Below are 6064 nucleotides of genomic sequence, written 5' to 3' on the forward strand. Positions count from 1 at the left end.
AGTATATATCCTAGATCTACAAAACGCAGAAGCGACTTGCCTATATGGAGAACGTACCTCGCTGAGTTGTCCTTCTACCCAACTTTCTGCTTGGTCTGCATCAGCGTCAGCTTCGGCATGATCATCGCCGACCGGAGCATGGGGAGAGTTCGATCCCGATGTTGCGTCCACAAAATAGCTATGGCCTGAAATGTGAGAAGACATCTTGCCCCCAGGGAGATTCAGCGGTACACAACCTAGAGGAGGCAACCATATGTGGGAAGGAATGGATGTGCAAGCGCAGGCGTTGCTGGTTTTAACTAGCGTTGCATTTGATCCTGGCCTGCCAGAGGAAGGGCATTAAGTAGAGGACTTGATGCGTGGGCGCCCCAAATGATTCAAAATTCAAATTAGCTCTGTTGGACGATGGGCGGGAAAAGGGAGTGAATATCTGCACTGTGCTGTCGGTGCCGGTTTGGTTGGCTAGCACACCAAAAATACAACACATTTTTTAAGCATTACTACCCTGAAATTTTCGCTGACAACTTTTATGAACCCAATGCATGCAAATTTGTCACCATATTGTTTAGCATGCAGCATGGAACCAAGTTTTCAAAATAAGTTCTAGATGGTAAATATAGTACATGCAAAGCAGTACATATAAGCTACAGAAGCACACTGGCATTGACCATTAAGTACGCACGGGAAGAAAAGTTGAAACTACAGATGCTATGGGTATGACAATGACTTCAGAGGGGCCAGGTGGAGAACAGAGCAATTGCAGTTCAACTTTCCTGAATGCTTCGATGATTGAATGAATCTTCATGATGAGATGCCATGTTCAGGAATAGCTTGCTCCGCAACATGCAACACAATGTTAGGATTGTTGCACGTGTTCTTTCGATGTCCTCCGACTCCGCATATCGAGCATTTTGGTTCCTTTCTTTTTTTCTGGGGCGTATCCCCTCTTTGCGGACAAGTTGTGCTTTTGTGCCCAGGTTCACGGCATATGCTGCAGAACCTTGTTCTTTTGCTTGTACTGCATCCAGCAGTTGTATCAAGCTGTGATGCTGCCTTCATTTTCTTACTCTTTGCACCTCTGTCGTCATATGGCGGCTTGTCTCTACTGTTTGTTGGTCGGCCAGCTTTCCTTTTGCGTTCTGGAGCTGATAACCCAATGAAATTTCTGATGCCACTCCCGTCAGCATCGCTCATGCATGGATGTTGTGCTCCTTCTAAGAGAGACAATTCTGTACCTTTATTGTTGTGTAATTGAATTCTCTGTTCCAAACCGAGGCCATCATGCTCAATAGCTAAAGGAGTTAACTTGTCCATTGCTGCCCTGAGAAGTTCCATTGCACAATCATATGCAATTGGATTTGCATCGCCCAGTTTTACCACCTCTAAAGCATGTGTATAAAGATTCGAATGTCTGAAAGTTATGGAGTTAGCTGAAATCCTGTCTTTTTGAAGGTGTGCCAAGTGAACTGGAAGAACATCTCTTGCATCTACTATCCACCTTTTGAGTATATGCCTTGCTGGAATTCTGTCTATCCCCAAGAAATCAAGAACCTGCAATAAATTGTCTAATTGGTCAGTGCATTTTTCCTTTGCGAATAAGTATGCTATCTAACATTGTTGTAAGTATATGAAGATTATGTGTTGGTACCTTAACTGAATGACAGCATAGCAATCCGGTATGTTCAAAGTTACCGCACTCACATGAGAGTTCCTGACTCTCAGACATGAAATGCACTATGTACAACACTCTGCACCACTTGTCATGTCTCTCTGGATTGTAGCGGTGTACATAGTATTTTGATCCTTTTTCGACTTCTTCTACCCAGTACTGCCCTGCTTCATACAAGATTTCACCAAATTTCTCAAACATTGCTCGAGTGTAGATTTTGCTAGCATGGAACTCCAATGGCGTGTTGACCTTCATAGTTGTTGATGTCTGTACGTACAAATTTTTGTTGTTACTATATATGTATCGTAATTTCTCATGTTGGCACAAAAAAAGAAAATTAAAGGTGGTCATGCTGTAACTCACTATTTTTGTTCGCCTTTCTTCATAATTTTCATTTGCTTCTCGGTTGAAAAGAAGTCTCATGTATTGCCGAACGAATAAGTGCATGGGGCAGCTTGCTGGCACGTATCCCTTGAGCATGTGGTTTGCGCTTTCACTTCGCTGTGTGCTTGTCATCTTTGCACAAAATTTGCCCCAGAATTATGGTTTTGCCCACTTCTGACGTACTTCATATATGCTTGCCATGTACGGGTTTTTTGTAAACTGTATTTATCAAGCAGCTCTCTCCATGCATTTTCAAATTCATCTTCTGTCAACATGTGATTGACAATTTTATGGAATTCTGCTCTGAAGTTGCTTCGCTTTGTGTAGTATGTACCAAGTTTCTCTTTTGCCTTCTTAAGTATGTGCCACTTGCACCACCGGTGTGTGGTTTCGGGCATTGTTTTCTCTATTGCCAGCTCCATAGCCCAGCATTGATCTATTCAGGCAAACAGGTAGATGTTACTTATTGTATGATTTGGTCTTCCAGCAGTAATGACATGATTACCAATCAGTAAGTATCGTTTTCTGGCTGTTGTACCTCTTAAGTATATCTACCATGCCAGCATTTGTATGTGCTTATGGAGTACTATGAGATGGTTTAAATTTTGATAGTTTTTGGTGCATCTACCTGTAAGTATGGTCTGGGGATGCTTGCCACCCATCATGCGGATGAATTCATTGAACACCCACTCGAAAGTTTCTGATGTCTCATCCCTGACAAGAACACCACCAAAGATAATGCTTTGGAAGTGGTTGTTTACTCCAACAAAAAGTCTGAATGGTATATCATATAGGTTTGTTCTATATGTTGTGTCAAATGTTATTGCATCTCCAAAATAGTGGTACTGCATCCTGCTTGCACCTGTTGACCAAAGTAAATTCCTTATCCGGCTATCACTGTCAGGTTGAACTCTGTAATACAAGCCAGCATCTTTTGAACCCAATTCTGCAAAGACATCCATAGTTTTTCGGACGTCATCGTCTGCTTGGTCTCGGCTGATTTCACCACAGAGTCCCCTCAAAGCCCTTTTTGTGAAAGGCTGATTATTCATTGATCCAAAGAAACTACCAAGTATGTTATGAACTTTCCCAATGCTAATATTGTTTTCTCTAAGCTGCTTCACAAGGTCTCTTGTATATAGATCAATATGCTTATGTGAAGGCCAGTATACCTTTTCGCCACACTTATCTGTCAAAGCGTGGTTGTGCGATGGCCGGTGCTCACTTATATACAAGCCATTGTCATTGGATCGAAGCAAACGAATCATTGCAGGGCACTCGCAGCGGCAGGTCCGTGTATTCCCTCTCTTTGGTTTGCCCTGAAAATCCAAAAAAGTATCATACACGGTGTTAGTGGATATCCAGAAAATCGTGGCAACAATCTGTAGCTGAATTCATTTGGTACTTACTGAACATCCACAAACTATTTCCTGCATACACTTGGTTCTCTCAACATTTAGACGGCTTTTGCCGTATCTTATACCGAAACCGATTTCCCAAGAGTATAGATTGTAGAAGTCGTATGCTTCTCCCAACGAATCGAAATTATATCCAACCACTGGAACCACAACTGTATCACCTTTGTTTTCTGCATATCCTCTTAGTGTTTTTTCGAGGGCACACACCCTCCCAGCACAAGGAACACGCTCGGGGGCTTGCCCAATCCTGACCCTGCACAGTGAAGAAAGTATTACTTCTATTTGTTAATGGATGTTCTTAATTTTATATACAGAATTCATTAATTACGAATGATCTGCATGCATATGCATCTCCACTGCGATGTTTTTTTGTTCAAATGCTAGATTTGGAGGTGCGAACGAGCGAAAACAATTGCAAATGGTGCTACATTTTATACAGGAAGTAAATTTGTATAAGCAGCAAGCAAGTATCTACAGCAGAAATACACATTTTTGCATCTCAAAGTCGATGGAATACTGTTTGACACCAAAGGTGCAGCAGCAACACCACCACTCTTTTCAGAGTTATACATTCTTAAAAGAGGACAAGCATGGAAGTGCAATTTTTACTTTTACAGTTACGAAATGGGCTCATATGCATCTTTCTGTAATATTTATTCAGTCAAAATGTAACTATGCTTTTCAGTGGAAGAATTCAGTTTTGTCAAGAGCACACCATTCAGGTTAATTGCTAATTCTCGACATCTACTTTCTTGTAGGAGGTAAGCATGTACAGGCCCGAACGATCATACCTTCTTGTCCATCCGGGGACATCAGCACCTTCTTTTCCTGTAGATGGCTGCGGATCGACCGGTGCCAAGCTCAGTGCTTCTCCAGCGGGCTTCAAAGCCAACTCCATTATGATAGATGGGTCGCCAACATCCCCCATGCTCGATTCAGTGGTTGACTCAGTCTGTGCAGAAGTAGGCTCACCGGTCGTGATCAGATGGTCGGATCCAAGATCCGGCAGGGGGAACTTGCGCAACAAAAACGTGGATCCGTAAGCTTTCCTCGCAGCGCGTGTATCATTACGAACTTTGGAAAATAAGGAGTGGGAAGCATACCTGTCCACCGAATCTGAAAGGAACTCCAGCCCGACGCCGTTGACCTCTGCAGTCGCCATCATCCGTTGATTTGGTCGGTGCCGCTACTGACAACTCGACCGAAAGGGCGTGCGGGAGGAGGAGGAAGGGGAGGGCGGATGGGGCGGTGGGCGGGGAGTTATGAAGCTGGCCGTGGGCCCGTGTTGTTATTTATTACTTTTTCTGTCCGGTGCACGTTGTTATATTAGACGGAACTTTTATATGCATCTGTTATGCACCATTGTTAACTTTTATGTACCTTCAGCACAGGTTGCTGGACTACGGCGTTAACGACACAGGAGCATCTCCGATACGTATACGCCAACAGTACAGCCAAGGCAGTTAATATGCACACCTCATTAATACCACCGGACAAAAACTGAGTCGCTCCTTCCATTCGTCCACATACCAGGAGCGTACGCGCCCGTCCTCTACAACGCCACTCTCCCATCAGAGCTAGCTTGTGTACTTGGTGAGGATGCTTCTTGGGCTCGGGCAGTCTATATATAGCCGTGTCAGGCGAATCACCAGAGGGCACGAGGGCAACGCATGGCGCTTCCCGCCGGGCTATAGATGGAGGCAAACAGATATGGGTGATCATCACTTCACTTGTAACTACCATGCTTTTTTATTAAAGTAGGGGAGGGGTCCAGAAGGCCAAAGCGGTGTGACAGTACAAATTACAAACATCACCCGATGAATAGGCTGAAAAATCGGTCGGCGGCACACTGTAATTAACCTATAAATCGGTCAAAGATTCAGAATCGGTCGGCGGCAAAAACGGATCTGGTTACGTCATCGATCTCCATAGGACGATTCCATTTGGATAAGCACGAAGTCACTAGTGGATTAGCCAACGACGACAATACTCTAAGAAAGGAAATATGATACTTTCTCCTTTTGGCTTATACCGCCACTTGCTTTACGAAAATAATTGCACTACATCTCTTTATGTGCAAATGTTGCACACGAAACTTGGCTGAAACTGGGTTAGAACGTACCAAGTCACTTTGAGATCAGACTGGAACACTATATTTCTTCAGAAACATGTTTGGACCCAATTAAACTTACGCGCAACCCATTTGAGTACTCCAAATTTGTAGAACACTATAGGACCCTTTTGGTATGTAAGACCTTTTTTTTCATAAATCTTCAGATTTTTTTTAAAGAAAAACATTAGCAAGAGAGCTGCTAAGATTACATTGCAACAGAAGAAGAAGCCGGTGGGTGAAACTGCTCAGTTTATTAGAGAACAAACAATACAAAAAACCTTTACAAAGGAGACACCACACCTATCTAAACTAGGTCTAAAACATGAGATGGCATACAAAAATGCCAAGGGCGAAGCAAACACAACACAAATGGAGAAACACAACGCCGGCAAGAGCGACACCATCATACATCGCCAACCGTGCTCACATGCAACCCATTCAAATACTCTAAATTTGTGGAACAGTACATGATCCTTTTGG

The 6064-nt window shown here is 43.3% G+C and overlaps 1 pseudogene; it reads right to left on the minus strand.

Annotated features, from left to right (window-relative positions):
• Positions 1–449: 449 nt before the first annotated feature.
• On the minus strand, positions 450–4685 carry LOC119266809 (annotated as a pseudogene).
• Between the last annotated feature and the right edge of the window lie 1379 nt (positions 4686–6064).

This window comes from Triticum dicoccoides, chromosome 3A (assembly GCF_002162155.2).
Source record: "Triticum dicoccoides isolate Atlit2015 ecotype Zavitan chromosome 3A, WEW_v2.0, whole genome shotgun sequence".
Taxonomy (NCBI): domain Eukaryota; kingdom Viridiplantae; phylum Streptophyta; class Magnoliopsida; order Poales; family Poaceae; genus Triticum; species Triticum dicoccoides.